Raw genomic sequence first — 20,563 nt, 5'->3', positions numbered from 1 at the left:
GAAGGAGGGGGGAAGGAGGGGGAATGAAGGGAGGCACAGAGAGAAAGAAACCCCAAAGGAGGAGTGAAGGAGCAGGAAAGACAGGAGACTGAAAGCTTCAGAAGGAAAACAAACAAATCAACATTTGTTAAACATATCATCACAGCCACTTCGTTATCTCGCTGTCTAGTCAGAAAAGAGCTGCAGGATAGGGAAAGTGTAAGGCTGGCAAGAACAGCGGCTGGTCAGCGTGAAACAAAATCCTAATGCTTTGCTCTGTCATGTCTGAGGCAGAGGGTAACCCCAGACTGAGGGGGTAACACAGTACCAGGGTCACGACAGCCATCAGGCAGGCAGCTGGTAACTGAAGCCCACACAGTTATTAACAAGAACTTGCATCAGGCTGCTTCCGAACATACACAGCAATTTAAAGAACGCAAGATTGCAAAACAGTAATTATTATAGATTGCCACCAGTGGATGGCTCTTGATGTACGACCGTCTCAGCACCACCGTGATGGGATCTGTCTGGGAAGATTAATCTTCTCAAAAACAAAGACTGTGAAGGTCAAGCCTTTCGTAAATTGACTATTTAAAGTGATCTGAGCTCTGCATTGTCTCTGCAAGCACTTTCAAGTGGAAAAATCTCTTTCGCACTCTCTTGGGTTTAGTCCTAAGGACTGAGGAGAGACATGCTGTACAACACCGCATTAACCTGGTTCTTAAAAACAAAAGGGCTGCAGCACGGCATTTCTGCACCGGTCTCAGGAACGTGCACAACCTCTTCCCAAGGGGTTGAGATGCCGAGTGACGGGGTGAACAAAATGCAATGCCTGTGTAAAAACGGGCCAGCGCAGAATGCTCCAAAGAATCACGACTGAGTGGGCACAACCAAAAGGTTTTCAGTCCATGGAGACTGACGTCGCCCACGTCTGGTCCCACCTTTGCTGCGTGACTGACTCGATTTGCACAGATGTTCTCAGAATTATCGTGGTGCAGGGGGAGACCATTCAACCCATCATGCCTGCACCCACTCTACTATCTACTGCCAGTCCCCTGCCTTTTCCCCATTTCCCTGCACACCGTTACTATCTGAGTAAGCTCTCGAACGCCTCAATGGAACCTGCCTCCAACACATTTCCAGGCAGTGTATTCCTGGCCCTAACTACTCACGAGGTGAAAGCTGAATGGCTGTTTCTCTTGCCAGCAGTTTAATCTCTCCTACCCTGCTGCTCTTTTTCGACGAGACAGATGAATAAGGAATTGGCTGTGACGATATGTTAAAAAGATTAAATGTTAATTTGTTGCTTTTCCCCTTTCTCAAGCTTCACTGTTTTCCACTCTCCTGATTCCCTCCTTCCGTCTTTTTCTCTTCTCTCCCGACCCCCATCCTTCACCCTCCCAAACTCCCTTCTCTCTCACATTACCCTTGCTTCGTTCACACATCACCGGACGACCAAATGGTCGATCTCTGCTCCTCGTTATGGAGACCTACTGAAAACTGGAAGTAACTCAGAATCCCTACAGAGTGGAAAGAGGTCATTCATCCCATCAAGTCTGCAATGATCCTATGAAAAGCACTCCACCCAGACACACAACTCCATCCTAAGACTGAAACCTACATTTATCATGGTTAACCTACCTAGCCTTCATATCCTCGGACACAAGGGACAATTTAGCATGATCAACCTGCCTAATCTGCACATTTTTGGTCACTATGGGACAATTTAGCACGGCCAATCTCCTCCTAACCTGCACATCCCTGGGCACTATGGGACAATTTAGCACGGCCAATCTCCTCCTAACCTGCACATCCCTGGGCACTATGGGACAATTTAGCACAGCCAATCCACCCTAACCTGCACATCCCTGGGCACTATGGGACAATTTAGCATGGCCAATCCACCCTAACCTGCACATCCCTGGGCACTATGGGACAATTTAGTACGGCCAATCCACCCTAACCTGCACATCTTTGGACTGTGGGAGGAAAGCAGAGCACCTGGAGGAAACCCACTCAGACACGGGGAGTGTGTGCAAACTCCACACAGACAGTTGCCCGGGGGTGGAATCGAGTCTGGGTCCCTGGTGCTGTGAGGCAGCCCTGCTAACCACCGAGCGACTGTGCCGCCCAATTAGTTCAATTTTCCCTTCTGAGAAATTCAACTGGAATCCTACAGAAATTCCAACAGCGCCAGCAGCTCTGGGGGTGCTGTCAGACATAGCCCCTGGACCTGTGCAAGGACTGTCAAGGAACTAAGTCTTTAGATCATTTAAACGGAAGGACACCAACACCGGGCATACTCCACAACACAAAACAGAGCTGGCACAGCCAATCGGAAACACATTGACATGCGTGTAAATAATAGACTTCAAATGTAGTTCTCCACTGAATCAAAATGCAGGACAGTTATGCAAGCCTCTCCCTCGGCAGATGAGATGGGCAAAGATTTATTATCCGATTCCTTTCAACAGGATAACACTGTCCATCTTCACACCGAGAGGTGGGGGAGGGGAGAGGAGAGAAATACTGTCGTCATTTGGTTTGCAGAAGTAAATGCAGCACCAATTCTGCACCAAAATAAATTACACAAAGAACGCTCTCTGCTGCAGGAACAGCTTCAGTTAATGAGCGTTAAGTTTCTGCAAAATGGAGTGCCAATAGATTACACTCCAACATCACTGCTGTCCAAGATCATTATTAAACTAAGTGGAACACACTCAACATTCCACTGGGATCATTTCCATTGTCTATTTCAAGTACATACATTACACAGCTTCGTGACAAATGTTACATGTCACATTGGAAGATCAAGTAATCAGTCACATGGACAAGCTGCTGTAGAGACGTGACTCAACACTTCAAATGCTCATTTACAATTTCAAACGCTTCCCACGTCACTTTCTCGAGTTTGATAATCCCACTTTGTTCAGAACCTCAGTCTGAGCATTAGAATAAACTGATGCCTAATGACAGGCTGGGAACTGGTTCGGGATTCGGATTGCTCCTGCTCGCTATCTGACCCACTGGTAGGCAAAGCTGCAATGTCGATATTTTTGAACCAATCTGCTCAGAGACAGCTCTGGAGTGGATGGGACTTGACCCTATTGGGCTCCTGGTCCAGGGTAGAGACACTACCACCGCACCACAAGGGTTCTCAAAGCTGCATGATATTACCTCACTCTGGTCTCAGTAAGTGACCTTGCCCATCCAAGTGTGGAGCTGAGCAGTCAATCAAAAGCAGGCAGTAAAATATCTGTTTGCACCCAGACTTCACTCAGCACCACTACAGCCTTCCAGTGTGCACCAGCTCCTGCCCACATGTTGCCATATCCCATGCAGGGTAAAAACAAGGACTGCAAATGCTGGAAAGCAGAGTCTAGATTAGATTGGTGCTGGAAAAGCACAGCAGGTCAGGCAGCATCCGAGGAGCAGGAAAATCGAGGTTTCGGGCAAAAGCCCTTCATTCCCCATGCAGTCCACTTCAATTTCAAGCCCCTCCTGCATGAGGTACCCTTCTCCACTGGTCCTCTGTGATCCCTTGCTCTAATTTTAAGTGCTCTACCACAGGGAGCCTGGGCCTACCACCAACTAGGCCCCAGGCTCAAGCTATTGCTCCATAAGGCACTCCAACCTCCACCCCCCCCCCCATCACCAGCTCTTCCTTTTGAATGCTCTTTGAGGAACACAAATGCCAGGCTATGACCATCGCTGATAAGACAATAACCACCGCCTCTTGACATTCAATGGCGTTACCATCACTGAAACCCCCACCCCCACCACATCCTGAGGGTCACTGTTGACCAGAAACTCAACTGGACTAACCACATAAACACAGCAGCCACAAGAGCAGGTCAGAGGCTGGGAATCCTGCAGCAAGTAACTCCCCGAAGCCTGTCCCACAGGTCAGGAATGCGAGCGGATACTCCCCACTTGCCTGGATGCGCCCCGGCTCACTGACGTTCCCACCCTCTCGGCTCCCCGACCTTCCCCCGCCCTGACTCTCGGAGCCACCTGCCCCCCACCCCAACTCTTCAATCTTTCCACGTCGTAACTCTCCAACCCTTCCGCACCCTAACCCGCCGATAATTCCGTAACCCCAAGCAGTAAAATGGCTGCCAATGCTCTAAAAGTAAATCAGAAACTTGAAGTAACGTTTTGCAGCAGATTAAAAGCAGTAATCCCAACATAATAGGTTTGTGGTTCCAGCTTAGCTGTGATTTGTAAAGGTGCAACTGAGGATCTGAATTGCAGCTGCCAATGTGCTGTCCGCTAACATCCAACAATATTGATGCAAAGGGTTTGGATGATTGGTGCCTGAAATGTATATTCTTAAGGGAATCAGCAAAACAGATTGAAAAGTAGACCTTGTCCTTAATGAAACCAGAATTTGGAATTTGCCCACTTATTGCCCGTGGGAAAGGCTGGTATTGTCAGTCACCCCAGTCTTGTTGGGCCAAGGGGTCCGTTTCCACACTGTCGGGAATCTAATCTAAGAAAGGGAAAGCCATCATTGTACCCCCTCCCTCCTGCAGAGGACCAGAGGCTGCTCTCTCTTTAAGGTGGTGGTTTAACCTGAGGGTTCATGGCGATGGGACAGGGTGAGAAGTCAGGACCGTCACAGTAACCTGAGCAGGCGCGGGAATCGGACCCACGCTATTGGTGTGGCAAACCAGCCATTCAGCCGACACTCTACATTTATGTAGTGCCTTTCAACAAAGGAAGATCTTCTCGTGGCTCTTTGTGGGAGCGATTACCAAACGAGGCTGGACACTGAGCCACACGAGGAGACGTTCTGGAAAGGTGACCAAACTCTTGGTAAAAATCACCCAACACCAGCTTATAGTCCAACAGGTTTATTTGGAAGCACTAGCTTTCGGAGAGACGCTCCTTCATCAGGCGGTTGTGGAGAATAAAATCATAAGGCACAGGATTTCTAGCAAGAGTTTACAGTGTGATGTAACGGAAATTATATATTGTAAGATCAATATATTGATTGTTTGTTAAGTCTCTCATCTTTTAGAATGACCATGTTGATTTCAGAATAAACCTGGTGGACTACAACCTGGTGTTGGGTGATTTTTAATTTTATACACCCCAGTCCAACACCGGCACCTCAAAATCAAAATCTTGGTGGACGGCATCAAGGCATTGTCAACCAACCGTAACTAATAAAAGTAGACTTAAAAGGCCAAATTGGAGTCCAACAGATGGCAATCGACAGATTCAGGGCATTGCAGTGAAGGGGGCCTGGTCAGTGCTATGACTTGGACAGAGCCAACTGTATCTACTGCAAGCCCAATTGCCATTGCCTCGGGAAAGCACATCATCAAAGACCCCTCCCAGCCGGCTTATGCTGTCTTCTGTCAGGCAGAAGATACAAAAGTTTGCATACATGTGCCATCAGATTCAAGAACAGCTTCTTCCCCATTGTTATCAGACTTTTGAATGGACCTCTTTAACGTTAGTTCTGATCTCTCTCTCTGCAGCTATAACATTCTGCCACCCTGATGACTTTTGTACGGTACGATCGGTCTCTCCAGCACACAAGGCAACACTTTTCACAGTACCTCGGTACACGTGACAGTAAGAAATCAAATCAATGTCAGGTGGAAAGATTTACAGGGATGATGCCAAAAATGAGAGGTTATAACAACGAATCCATAAATGGAAAAGAGTCACTAATAAATCCCCCAGGAGAACCCTGTTTACCCAAGTGGTGCTGAGGAAGTGGAACTCTCACCATAGTGAGCAGTTGGGGTGGAGAGCACAGACATATTGGAGGGGAAGCTGGATAACTACACACAGCAGAAAGAACTAGAAGGGAGTAGATAAGGTGAATAGTCAAGGTCTTTCCCCCGGGGTAAGGGAGTGCAAAACTAGAGGGGAGAGGGGAAAGATTAAGAAAGGACCTGAGGGGTAACTTTTTCACATAGAGGGTGGTGGTGGATGGAATGAGCTGCCAGAGGAAGTTGCGGGGGTGGGTACAGTTACCACATTTAAAAGGCACCTGGATAGGAAAGGTTTAGAGGGATATCGACCAAACGCAGGCAAGTGGGTCTAGCTCAATGTGGGAAACCAGGTTGGCATGGACGAGTTGGGCCGAAGGGTCTGCTTCCATGCTGTATGACGTAGTAATAAGGTGAAAGAGGACACGGAGTACAGACACCAGCACAGACAGATGGTACTGCCTGTTTCTGGACTGTATACCCTGTGTAAGGCAATCTGATGCAAAGCCACGGAACAAGAAATGTTGGGCCTGGCTCAGAAGCAGAAGCAACAATTGGTTGTTCCAACTTACTCCGGCACCCCGCCCCCCCACAGTGAATACTGAACAGGATATTCTATTCAGCTGCTGTGTGCTTGAAGCATTGTCTGAACCTCGATTTATAAAATCACAGCAACGCTGAAAACTGCACAACAGTATCAGTCATCAGTGAGAGTCTCCATTCAAGTGCCTCTTTTGAACACTTCAAAAGATCATTAAAGGTTATTTATTCAACAAACAATAACAGGTTGGTGAGATGTGGAAGGCACTGCCTGAAATAACGGTGGAGGCAGATTCCACACGGGAACTTGGAAAAATACCTGGGGCAGGAGCAGGAGTGGCTTGATACTAACTGAACAGCTCTGACAAAGAGCTATTTCAGACATGATGGGCCAAATGGCCTCCCTCAGTGTTGCATATGAGGCAGTGGTGGTCTAGTGGTATTTTCACTGCATTATTTCTCCAGAGGCCCAGGTAATGTTTGTGGACCCAGGTTCAAATCTCGCCAAAACAGATGGTGGAATTTGAATCCAACAACAATTTGGAATTAAGAGTCTAAATAATGAGCCCGATTCGATTGTTGGGAAAAACCCATCCAGTCATTAACATCCTTTAGCATTTCTTGTTCTGTGGGTTTGCATCGGATGACATTACTCAAGATGCACAGCACAAAAACGGGCCGTTCAGCCCATCGGTCTGTGCGCCATGTCATCTTTCATCTTATGATTAGGTCATAGAGTCATACTGCAAGGAAACAGACCCTTCGGCCCAACTCGTCCATGCCAGCCAGGTTTCCCAAACTGAACTGGTTTCACTTGTCTGCGTTTGACCCAAATCCTGACCTGCTCTGGCCTACATGTGACTCCAGACCCACAGCAATGTGGTTGACTCTTAACTGCTCTCTGAGCAATTAGGAATGGACAATAAATGCTGGGCCCAGCCAGCAATATCCTCACCCCTAAATGAATGAAGAAAAGATGCCTGTCAACACCAGCAGCTCTGAGCACTAAAAGGATTAAGTGGAATTGCAAATTAGTTGGGAGTGATGAATATGTCCTGCTCCAGCATGAAATATTAAGGGGTGTAAATATTTTAGATTCAAAGTGCTCTGCAGTAGTAAGCTACCCTGTGCACCTGGAGTCAGGCTGTGTTTAATTACAGAATATGAGACACAGGACATTATTGGAAAATGAACCTTTCCAAAGTCAGGTCAAAGAACCTAACCATTTTCTGCAACACAAGTGAGTTATAGGGCTAATGCTCTCGGTGATTTATTCCAGTAAGTCACCACTTACTCAGCACTACTCAAAGCTCTACCTTAGACAAGGTCAAATGAGAAACGTCATCTACTTTGGCCACAAGATAGAGGTGAATAACTGGCATTTAAGTGCTAACGGTTGATTAGATTACTTAGAGTGGAAACAGGCCCTTCGGCCCACCAAGTCCACACCGACCCGCCGAAGCGCAACCCACCCAGATCCATTCCCCTACATTTACCCCTTCACCTAACACTACGGGCAATTTAGCCTGGCCAATTCACCTAACCTGCACATCTTTGGATTGTGGGATGAAGCCCACGCAGACACAGGGAGAATGTGCAAACGCCACACAGAGAGTCACCTGAGGCGGGAATGACAAACAAAATCAGGAATGTAGATAGATAAAAGGGAGTAGGCCATTCAGCCCTTCAAGCCTGCTCCACTACTTGATAAGATTATGGGCTCAATGCCACTTTCCCACCTTCGATAGGGTTAGGCCTAACCACTCTCTCCCTCCAATATATTTATTTTTATTCATTCATAGGATGAGGGCAGCGCTGGCTAGGTCTAGCATTTATGGCCCATCCCTAATTGCCCAAGAGGCAGTTGAGAGTCAACAGCATTGCTGAGAGTCTGGAGTCAGGTGTAGGCCAGACCAGGTAAGGGTGGCAGTTTCCTTCCCGAAAGGACATTAGTGACCCAGGTGGGTTTTTTCCAACAATCAGCAATGGATTCATGATCCACATGAGACTCTTAATTCCAGATGTTACCGAGTCCAAATTCCACCATCTGCCTTGGCGGGAATTGAACACGTGTGCCCAGAATATCATCTGGGTCTCTGGATTAACAGTCTTGCAATAATACTTTCCCTCAATGTAACTCAATATTCAACTAAGTAACCCTCCACTTCTCTCTGGGGGAAGAGCTTCTAATACACTACGATCTTCAGAGAGAGAAAACCAAAATTCTCACCTTAGGCTCAAATGGGCAAGTCCTAATTCCCGAACTGTTGACTCGACTTGCTCCCACTTCACTCACCCTAGCCTCCCATCCCGGGGGGCGGGGGAGACCATACCTGAGGAACTGTGTAGGGCAATGGCCTCTTTAATCAAAGAACCCTCCCACTCCAGTAATACAATTCCACAACAATCCCTCTACTTCAGCAGGAGGTTAAGGAGATTCAGCACGTCCATAAATGTTTACAGATGCACCCTAGAAAGCATCCTATCCAGGTGTGGTATGGCATCAGCTCTGCCCAGAACAGGAAGATACAACACAGAGTTGTGAACACAGCCTAATCCATTACGCAACCGTCCATCCACTGACTCCATCGACACTTGCGCGTTGCCTTGGGAAGGCAGCCAACATCAAAGACCCCTCTCACCCCAGTTATAATCTCTTCCACCTCTTCGGTTAGGCTGAAGATACAAAAGCTTAAACACACCGACCAGCAGATTCAAGATCAGTTTCTTCCCCACTGTTGTGAGGCTACTGAATGGACCTCTGAAATTTTAAATTTAACATCGATCTTGCTTTCTGTGCACTTTCTCTACAGCCGTAACATTGTATTCCTCGCTCTGTTCTGTTCCTCAAACGTACTTTGTATGGTACAGTCTGCCCACACTGCACGCAAAACAAAACTTTCCACTGAACCTAGGTACGTGTGGCAATAATAAATCAAACCTTTATGCAAGGAAGGAGACACTTACCCCACAGAGGGTGAAATCCAAGTTCACTAGAATGAGAAGACTGTCCCATGTGGAGAGATTGTGTAGAATGGGGTAATAGAACAGGCCAGTTTCAGCGGAATAACAGCCAATCTCACTGAAGTGTTTGGAGAATTTGACTGGTACTGGCACAGGTCACAGTCTCAGGATCAGGTCAGCCATTTTGGACTGGAATGAGGAGGAACCTCTTCACTCGGGGGGATTGAAAATCCTTGGAATTCTCCACACCCCGGAAACCTTTGGCTGCTCAGCCGGGGAGTATTCCCAAAATAGGAACAACCTCGATCTCATTCAAGATCGTCAGGGGGGGGCACTTAGGTCTGAGGGTCCGTAGAGATGGAGGTTACACAGATGGGGTGCATGGGACTGCCAAGGGAAAGCAGACAGAGAGTAGCAGGAAAGAGGCAAATGCTCTCGGTTAATATTTTTAACAAGGTTTGGGGGAATTGTCCAGCAATTTTCTGGATTATGGAGAGGATTTCCCAGGCTTTCTGGGAACCAGGACCCAAGACGCAGCAGGATTTTGAGCAGTGTTTTCACTGAGCAGTTGCACCATCTAAATGGTCTACTATCGAAAACGTCAAATGGTTAAAAAGAAATTTGAGATGTTTTCCTGGATCCTTCCACTCACAGGAAAAGAAACAAGATGTCAGCCTTGTGGCAGAAAAAAAACAAATGAACGGCTCCTAAACAGGAAAGTCTCCACAGTTGTGAATATTGTTAAATCATCCCTTTTCACAACTCCCTTAATACTGGAGGCTTTTGTGTGGAGCTTGGGGGAATGGATTAATGGCAGCCATAGCTATATGTATCCTCAACCACAGACTAACAGCAATCCACACACCAAGACTTTGCAACTCAAACACGACAACACTAAACCAGCGGCAGGTTAAAAGAAACTGAGTGTCCTGGTCAACTCAAAGTACTTTCATAAATTCCCCCTCCTCTCTCAGAAACTAATCAGAACAGCAACATTTAATAAAAGCTTACAAAATCCATCTTTACAAAGGAAAACTTGCAGTTACTTAGTGATGGCAGAGCAGCAGGAAAAGACAGGACAGATCCTATCCTTTATTTGGTTATGTCGTTTGTCAGATAATTATTGACCTGACGTATGACAGAGAACCCACCGGTTTTTCATTGAAATATTAACGTAACTTTTTTCCCCAAGCACCTGAGGGACAGATATGACTGACACCTTCATACAAAAGATGACCACAGCAGCCTTGATAACAGAATGGGAATTTATTTATAATCATGTGTACCGAAATACAGTGAAAAGCTTTGTTTTCAAGCAAGCTGACTTCGACAGAGTGCTGCTCTGTTCTGTATCACTTGTCCTTGGTAGAGAAGTCTACAAAGAAAAACACCTTTAACCACAAGTCCGGCAGGATGTAGTCAGCACAAAGCATCCTCGAGACCCTGCTGGAAAAGGAGAGGGTGGACCCTGTTGGGGTGTTCCCTGAGCAGGCTGTCAAAGTCATTTGGCAGATGCCTTATAGCCAGTACTTTCCAACAAGCACCAAGCTATCACTTGGCTGGTGGTGAGAAGACCAGTAGCTGTGAGATCCTCTATATATGTCCAGACTCTGTGTGTCACCACACGCTGCCCTTGCAACAACTGAGAGGATGGAAAGACTGTCACACATCTCCTTCTGGAATGTGCCTTTGTAAAGGAAGCCTGGAGGAAGATGCAGCGGTTCCTGTCGAGGATTGTCCCGAGCAACTCCGTGATGCAGGACTCTGTGTTCTACCGTTTGTTCCCCAACACCGAGATAAACTTCAACTGCACCTTGAAGACCATCACCTTGGTGAAAGATGCTGTTTGGTCTGCCTGAAATGTGTTGGTCTTCCAGAGCAATGATGTGGAGGTGCCAGTGTTGGACTGGGGTGGACAAAGTTAAAGTACACACATCATCAAGTTATGGTCCATTAGAGCAAGGAGTTGACCCTGACAGAGTGTTGCAGACTGGCACATTCCAGGTCTATGTGCTGAGGGACCCACTAAAGCTTGAGACAGCCACAGCCAAGGTGCAGTGGGGAAAGACTCCTGTCTGAAGTTAAATGGAGGCTGTTTCAGTCAGCAGACCCTCCCAGTGCCTCAAATGGATGTAAATGCCGTCTTGCACAAGAAAGAAATGTCTTGGGTTTTTTGTTCTTCATCTGGAAAGACTGTACAGAAGCAAACTGCTCTAGTGACTAAGTATTTTTATGAATAAAGTCTCTTTTTGAAATAAAATGTATCCACACAGGCAGGAGCTAATGCTTCAGGCTAGGAGTTGGGAGCATCGAGAAGCAGAATAGAAAAATGGGCCTCCTTCTATTACCCGTTCACGGAAGGAGGTGGTCACTAAAGGAACCTTCACACATACTGCCCATCTCCAAACAACTGCAGCCCCATGATGCAGCAGATAGCATCCCTGCATCGGAAAGTCACACACTCTGGCCTTGATTTCCACCTCTAGGAAGGTGCATTTGGAACGAGGCCAAACAGGTCAGGGATCGAGCAGTTTAACGTGCACACTGTAAGAGACACTTCGGGTCAACTGTGCGTGGGCATTAGTAAACCTGATGGGCTTTACAACAATCACTCATAGCTCTGCTCACTGGTTGTTTAAATTCCAGCCTCAAATTAACTAATACTGATTTAACAAACTCAACTTAACTCAGCAATAGTATTAGAACTCCCTCTAAAAGTTAATCCTTGGGATAAATCAGTCCCAAAATATAACCGCTAACCTATCATAACCCAGGTCTATGGCAGGACAGAAATGTGGCTGGGGAGCAAGGATATCAGTAGACACAAAGGATACAGTCACTGTAAACACAACGAACAGTCGGATAAGTGCCCAAAGGGAAATCTTTACAAGAGCATAATCCAGACTCTGACATACCTCCAAGGCACCTTCCGGGACTGCCCTAACTACTCAGAACTTTAATCATGCAGTGAGCATTGAATATACAGCAAGTCCCAACCTGTCAGACTGCACCCCAGGCTATATTCCACACACAGCTATACAATCCCAGCAATGTACTGCAGAGTCAACTCGATTCATTACACAGTCATTAACTCACTAATTTAATCACAATGAAAAGGTTTCTCGCATTCTGGGCCAAAATAGTATATAGTCAAGGCCAAATCTGGCTGGTTTCTTCTGAATGGGTGTGTGCAACTCCAATGCAGACCTGTCAATAAATGCTGATAAGGTAGCAAACACTTGTATCCCTTGGGCGGCTCAGTAGTTAGCACTACTGCCTCACAGGGACCCAGGTTTGATTCCAGCCTCAGGCGACTGTTTGTGTGGTGTTTGCACATTCTCCATGTCTGTGTGTGTATCCTCAGGTGCTCCGGTTTCCTCCCACACTGCAAAGATATGCAGGTTAGGGTAGCTTGACAATGCTAAATCATCCCATTGTGTCCAGGGATGTGCAGGTTAGGGTGGATTGGCCGTGCTAAATTGTCCCATAGTGTCCAGGGATGTACAGGTTAGGGTGGACTGGCCGTGCTAAACTGTCCCATAGTGTCCAAGGATGTACAGGTTAGGGTGGACTGGCCGTGCTAAACTGTCCCATAGTATCCAGGGATGTGCAGGTTAGGGTGGATTGGCCGTGCTAAATTGTCCCATAGTGCCCAGGGATGTGCAGGTTAGGGTGGATTGGCCGTGCTAAATTGTCCCATTGTGTCCAGGGATGTGCAGGTTAGGGTGGACTGGCCGTGCTAAATTGCTCCATAGTGTCCAGGGATGTGCAGGTTAGGGTGGATTGGCCGTGCTAAATTGTCCCATAGTGCCCAGGGAGGTACTGTGTGCAGTTCTGGTCTCCATGTTATCGGAAGGTTAGTCCTAAACTGGAGAGGGTTCAGAAGAGGTTTACCAGGATGTTGCCGGGAATGGAAGATTTGGGTTATGAGGAGATGTTGGGACCTTTTTCCACTGGAATGTAGGAGGTTGAGGGGTGACCTTATATAGATTTATAACATCATAAGGAGTATAGATAAAGGTATCTTTGCTCCAGGGTGGGGGATTTGAAGACCAGGGAGCACATTTTTAATGTGAGATGAGAAAGATTTTAAAAAGGCAAACAGCAGTTTTTTTAAACATGGAGTGGTTCGTGTGTGGAATGAGCTTCCTGAGGTAGTGGTGGATGCGGGTACAGTTACAACATTTCAAAGATATTTAGATAAGTCCATGAAGAAGAAATATTTGGAAGGCTATGGGCCAAGCATGGGCAGGTGGGATTATGGTCAGCACAGACTGGTTGGACCGAAGCGTCTGTTGCTGGGCTGTATGACTCTATGGACTGAAACATTATCAGAATACTGCTTGCCGAAAAGAGATGTGTTACCAAAGAAAGAATACCAAATTTCAAACAAGCACACGTTACACTACAAGAGAAAAGAATGCTGATTGATCGCCAAGTCAATTATGATTGGCCGAGGTTTCACCATAGATAAAGCAACGAGGAACTAAAGTCTCTTGAAGCAAAGAGTGGGAGTAGATGGATGTTTTCCTGGTTAATGATAATGGCTCCTGGTGTGCCTCAGGGATCAGCATCGGGACCTCAGTTGTTTACAATTTACATAATTGATTTAGAGTTGGATACCAAGCGTCATTCACAGATTCACTAAAATGAGAGGTAGAGCAACGTGTGAAGTGGACACTGAGTGTGCAGGGGGATCTGGACAGGGTTAAAAATCTCACAACACCAGGTTATAGTCCAACAGGTTTATTTGGAAGCACACTCGCTTTCGGAGCGCTGCAACTCAACCACCTGATGAAGGAGCGGCGCTCCAAAAGCTAGTGTGCTTCCAATTAAACCTGTTGGGCTGGAGCCTGGTGTTGTGTGATCTTTAACTTTGTACGCTGCAGTCCAACACTGACATCTCCAAATCATGATATGGATAGATTGAGTGAATAACATCAGGAAGTGAAAGCTCGGCTCACTGACCATGAAAGCATTAGTTGCAGTAAAAACCTAATTCATTAATGCTCTTTCTGGAAGGAAATCAGCCACCTTTACCTGGTCTGGCCAACGTGCGGCTCCAGACCCACCTTGTGGTTGACTGAGTTGCTGAAATGGCCAAGCCAGCCTCCCCTGTTTTCTCAGCTAAGAATAAAAATAAAACACCTGGCATCAGCACAATGTGGAAGGGCTGGGGACATTAACTCATTAAAACCGAGACTGATCGATCTTTGTTGGGTCACGTGACACAGGGGAAAGACGGGTCGACAGAGTTCGGGTTCAGATCAGCCAGAATGCTAGAACTGGCTTGAGGGGCCAAAGGGCCGAGTCCACGCCCTCACAAATCAGCAATGACTCAGGAAGCAACCTGCAGGAAATCATCAATTTGGAACGGGTTTGCAAGAGAGCCTGTTAAAACCTGTATCCCAAAGGAAACGCTTGCCAACCTTTTACAGGGAGTGAGGCTCTGGATAGATCCTTCAACAGCTAGCTCAGATATGAAAGGCCTCCTTTTGTGCTGTGGCCGGTAATCGCCCACTAATGGTGATGAACACACACTGTCTCCCACCTTGGAAATTCTGCGTCATCGGTCATGGGCACTGCGTGGCTGATGAGCCAATCTCTAACCCCAAGTGTTTCCGGGAGGTGGAATCGCTCCTTGACATTCCTTTACCATAGTTCCTCATATTTCATCCATGAGGGCTCGTACATTCCAGATCCGGAGACGGAGTTTTGAGTTTCAGAATGCTAGTTAATGAGCGGATTTCCAGCCAGGTTGAGGATGGAACAGGTTGTTTTTAGGGCCTAGCCGCTTCCCCGCCTGGGGTGAGGAGAGTCGATCCCGAGGAAGGGCTGCTCAGGTTGGAAGAAATGGTCCGCTCCTACTCCAGGAGAAAACCAACCGAGCCAAACTTCACCATCTACGTGCCAGTCCGAAGCTAGGGGCTTCCAGATGTCTCAAGCCCATCCCTATCACCTCTCGCCAATCATCACAGGGCTTGTGTATCTGTGTTGGTTGGAGGTGCAATGGCTGGGGATTGAAATCTTTAACATAGCAATGCTGTTGCACATTAGCACACACATTCCTTGACTTTGCTGACAGTACCATTGCTTAGTTGATTAAAGTGCCTGTCTAGTAAACAGGAGATCCTGGGTTCAAATCCTGGCGGGGTTGTGCCTTGCCTTGGTAGCTCATCCTTTCATCTGCTTGCAAATGCAGTGTTGTTGATTCAGCATCTTCAAGGAGGCAACTCAGCATGCTTTTGGAGTGGCACAGTGGCTAGCACTGCTGCCTCCCAGCACCAGGGACCCGGGTTCAATTCCACCCTCGGGAGACTTTCTCCCCGTGTCTGTGTGGGTTTCCTCCAAATGCTCCGATTTCCTCCCACGATCCAAAGATGCTCAGGTTAGGTGAACCGGCCATGCTAAATTGCCCATAATGTCTAGGGATGTGTAGGTTAGGTGCACTAGTTAGAGGGAAATGTAGAGTAATAGGGTAGGGGAACAGATCTGGATGGGTTATTCTTCAGAGGGTTGGTGTGGAGTTAGGGTCGTAAAGATGTACAGCATGGAAACAGACCCTTCGGTCCAACCCGTCCATGCCGACCAGATATCCCAACCCAATCTAGTCCCACCTGCCAGCACCCGGCCCATATCCCTCCAAACCCTTCCTATTCATATACCCATCCAAATGCCTCTCAAATGTCGCCATTGTACCAGCCTCCACCACTTCCTCTGGCAGCTCATTCCATACACGTACCACCCTCTGCATGAAAACGTTGCCACTTAGGTCTCTTTTATATCTTTCCCCTCTCACCCTGAACCTATACCCTCTAGTTCTGTACTCCCCGACCCTAAGGAAAAGACTTTGTCTATTTATCCTATCCATGCCCCTCATGATTTTATAAACCTCTATAAGTCACCCCTCAGCCTCCGACGCTCCAGGGAAAACAGCCCCAGCCCGTTCAGCCTCTCCCTGTACCTCAAATCCTCCAACCCTGGCAACATCCTTGTAAATCTTTTCTGAACCCTTTCAAGTTTCACAACATCTTTCCGATAGGAAGGAGACCAGAATTGCACGCAATATTCCAACAGTGGCCTAACCAATGTCCTGTACAGCCACAACATGGCCTCCCAACTCCTGTACTCAATACTTGTTGGGCCAAATGGCCTGTTTCCACACTGTCGGGATTCTGTGAACGTAGGTCCAGTTCCCGCAGTAAGGAAACCTCGACAATTAGGGGTCTCAGTCCTGATGCAGCCTTCATCCACCGTCACAATCGCTGATTTCCAGTGAAAGATATTCACGTGAAATGCTGCTGAGGGATTGTTTTGGATTGCGCTGTGTCTGATTCCAACTTTACCGTCACGGGTGGCCCAGCCCAAGAGTCAGAAACTCCTTGATGGCATTGCTCTCGGCATTAATGGAACACTCGGGCCTTTCCACAGCAGCATGATACCATTCCATGGAAAGGGTTCCGAGCTATGCCACTGGATGAGATGTCGAGGGACTAAATGGCACAGAACAGAAGTGAACCTACCGTTGGTACATACCACCTCTGCGTGCTTTCGTAGTGACTAACTGCCGCTAAATCAGTAACAAGACAAGCAAATTTGCAAGCACACAATTCGATCCGGCAGTCCATGACTAGGTGATCAGTTCTGGGTGTCGAGATCAGAATGGTGCTGGAAAATCCCAGCAGGTCAGGCAGCATCCAAGGAGCAGGAAAGTCGATGTTTCGGGCAAAAGCCCTTCATCAGCAAGCGTTCCTGATGAAGGGCTTTTGCCCGAGACGTCGATTTCCCTGCTCCCCTGATGCTGCCTGACCTACTGTGCTTTTCCAGCACCACACTGACGCCCAGCGTCTGCAGTCCTCACGTTTGCCTAGTTCTGGGTGTTGGCTGATGGAGCAATGATTGTCAAGACACCACTCTCAGATATTGCACGCAGTCCATCACTGAACCCGTCCTGAAGAGGTGGACGAGACTTGTGCAAACTTCACCTCCCACAATATAATCTGTCCTTCTTTTCTCCTCCCCACCTGTCATAGTTTTAAGATGGGTTTTAAACCCACAACTATCTGAAACAGACCTAGCAACGTTACAAACCAATCTGATGCTAGTGCAGAATAAATATCAATACAGGTTGAGTGGGTCACTAGAAGGCAGCTGTATTCTTAAACCTTCACATGGCAAGCACTCCAACACCTTGCACCTGGATAGCAAAGGGATAGGCACCTAACTGGTTGGTAGGTTTCGAGGAAGAGAGGGAGGCAGAGTGGTTTTAGACAAGCAATTACACAGAGATTACTGAAGGCCCAGCCATCAGTGCAGCTAGGGAAACTGGGGATGCAGAAGAAGCGGTCATCAGAGAAGCACTCCCACTTCAGACATTACACAAAGCTAAGAAACGATTGGGAGTACACAGGGATCCAGACATAACGATGAAAATGTTAAATTGAAGGCATCGTCAGACTGCATTGAATCATAGAGTTGGAAAGCCCCGGAACAAACCCTTTGGCCCAACACATCCATGCCAACCAGATATCCGAAATTATCTAGTCCCATTGGCCAGCATTTATCCTTCTAAACCTTTCCTATTCATGCACCCATTCAGATGCCTTTTAAATTTTGTAATTGTACCAGCCTCCACCATTTCCTTTGGCAACTCATTCCATACACGCATCATCCAGTGCGTGAAAAAGTTGCCCTTTTAGGTCCCTTTTCTATCTTTCCCCTCTCACCCTAAACCAATGCCCTCTAGTCCTGGACTCCCCCACCCCAGGGAAAAACACCTTCGCTATTCACCCTACCCTTGCCCCTCATGATTTTATAAACCTCTTTAGGGTCACCCCTCAGCCTCCGATGCTCCAGCCTGTTCAGCCTCTCCCTGTAGCTCAAACCCTCCAACCTTGGCAACATCCTTGTAAATCTTTTCTGCACCCTATCAAATATAACAACATCTTTCCTACAGCAGGGAGACCACAGTTGAATGCTGTAGTCCAAAAATGACCTAACCAATGTATAGCCGCAACATGCCCTCCCAACTCCTCGACTCAATGCTCTGCCCAATAAAGGGAAGCATGCCAAATGTCTTCTTCACTACCCTGTCTACCTGCAACTCCATTTTAAAGGAACTATGAACCTGCACCCTGAGGTCTCTATTTGGCAACATTTTCCAGGACCCTACCACTAGGTCCTGCCCTGACTTGCCTCACCAAACCACAGCACCTCACATTTATCCATGACTGCATGCCCAAGTTGAGACTGCCCCTCACATAGACTGGGCTTTCTAACCACGAGAAACCCTTGATTGTGCAGGTGACCTTGCACGGTCCCTACCTGGAGCATGAAGAGGTGGTTACAATAGTAAACATTGGCAGCGGTTTATGAAAATTATGAATCCCAATTCATTTTGCATGTCGTATCTCAACCGGACTGGGTCAATGGTTTGGAGCACAGAGCAAAGATAGCACCCTGTCAAGTGACACTCAAATGGCTAGGCACCTGCAGTATACATCGCTGCCCTGGATCACAAGTGGATTGGGAGTCCAGGAATAAATACAATTGCTTATAGGGTTTTGGTCAGATCACATATGGAATACTGCATGCAGTTTTGGACTCCATATTTAATGCATGCTTGTGTCGGAGGTGGGACAGTGAAGGCTCAATTGGATTGGATCCTGCGATGAAGGGGCTGCCCTCTTGACTGAGGGGCTGAGTAAATTAGATATACTCGACAATGCTCTGGAATTTAGAAAGGTGAGAGGCGATCACACTGCAATCTGCAAGGATTTTGACAGAAGCTTGTTTCCACTGGTCAGGGAATCGAGAACACGGGACTCAGATGAGGAAAAGTTCCATCACTCGGTGGGGATTGAGTCTTTGAAATTCGTTCCCCCAGAGGGTTGGGGACGTTCCATCGTTGAATTTAGTTCAGCCTGGGATTGATGGATGCTCGGTCTCTCTCCAGAATCAAGGAGCAGGGGAAGCTAGCTGCAAACTGAGTTGAAGCCCAAGATCAGCCATGGTGGAGCGATGAAATGGTGGAGCAGGCCAAGTGGCCTATTCCTGCTCCTATCTGGTGCTCACAGGCTGGAACAACATGAGCTATTATGGCATATGCCAACACACTGCAGCCAAACAATGCATCAAACAACCTTGCAAACACACTAAATGAACATAATTCTCAACAATTCAGAAACAGAAGTGATACATGAAATTATTGCTCCCAACGCTAAATGTGAACTCAAATTAACCAGGAAGTGCTATGACCCAGCAAGTTTCAATACTCTTCTCAACTAACACATGCGTTGGGGCAAAATCAAATTCATCCTGAGTTTATCGAGTTAGGCTACATCTGAATCACAGAAGATGAATTATCTTCACATTTTGTCCACGGGCAACAGTAGAGTCAAGAGTTTACCGGTGCTCCCCTGGACGCAACAGCAACTTGAGGGCTGAAGGGCTGTAATGTTTGATGTTCTCAGACCAGCTTTCAGCTAACCGTGACCATCATGCCAGGACCAGAAGCAAATTGCACAAGACCTGCACATCAGCATACCCAACACCCCTAATGTACCCTGACGGAAACTCCAATTCACTCGAAACCTTGCACACCCACACTCAGTACAACCCACACCAACCCAATGTGATCAGCGGGCATCTGCCACTGACTCTAGGGGCAAGATCTGCACCCTGACCCCATGTACCATTCAGCAATGCACCTGACTGACAGCCAAAACACCCAGTTGGCACTCTGACATCCTGAGCCCTTAATGCAACCCCAACCCGAAAACACTGGCTGACACCCTATGCACCACCCCACCAGCATCCTGAAATCCAATACACCTAACTGGCACCCAAGGGTCACCCCAAACGCCAAAGACACCCAGTGCGGCCAGCTGGCGCTCCAACACCCAATCACACATGATGCACCCCAACAAGAACACCCCGACACCCAGTGCACCGAACCTGCACCCCGACACCCAGAGCACCGAACCTGCACCCCGACACCCAGAGCACCCCGACACCCAGTGCACCGAACCTGCACCCCGACACCCAGAGCACCCCGACACCCAGTGCACCGGACCGACACCCCGACACCCAGAGCACCCCGACACCCAGTGCACCGGACTGACACCCAGTGCACCGGACTGACACCCAGTGCACCGGACCGACACCCAGTGCACCGGACCGACACCCAGTGCACCGAACCTGCACCCCGACACCCAGAGCACCCCGACACCCAGAGCACCGGACTGACATCCCGACACCCAGTGCACCGGACCGACACCCAGAGCACCCCGACACCCAGAGCACCCCGACACCCAGAGCACCCCGACACCCAGAGCACTGAACCTGCACCC

General features: G+C 47.8%; 1 protein-coding gene across 1 annotated transcript in view; it reads right to left on the bottom strand.

Moving 5' to 3' along the window:
* Window positions 1-20,563, bottom strand: part of trappc14 (trafficking protein particle complex subunit 14) — a 52,162-nt gene that overhangs the window by 30,621 nt on the left and 978 nt on the right. The gene's annotated exons all lie outside the window — the stretch shown is intronic.

Source organism: Chiloscyllium plagiosum, chromosome 48 (assembly GCF_004010195.1).
Source record: "Chiloscyllium plagiosum isolate BGI_BamShark_2017 chromosome 48, ASM401019v2, whole genome shotgun sequence".
NCBI lineage: Eukaryota > Metazoa > Chordata > Chondrichthyes > Orectolobiformes > Hemiscylliidae > Chiloscyllium > Chiloscyllium plagiosum.
The sequence above is the reverse complement of the archived record's forward strand: the minus strand, read 5'-3'. Positions and strand labels throughout refer to the sequence as shown.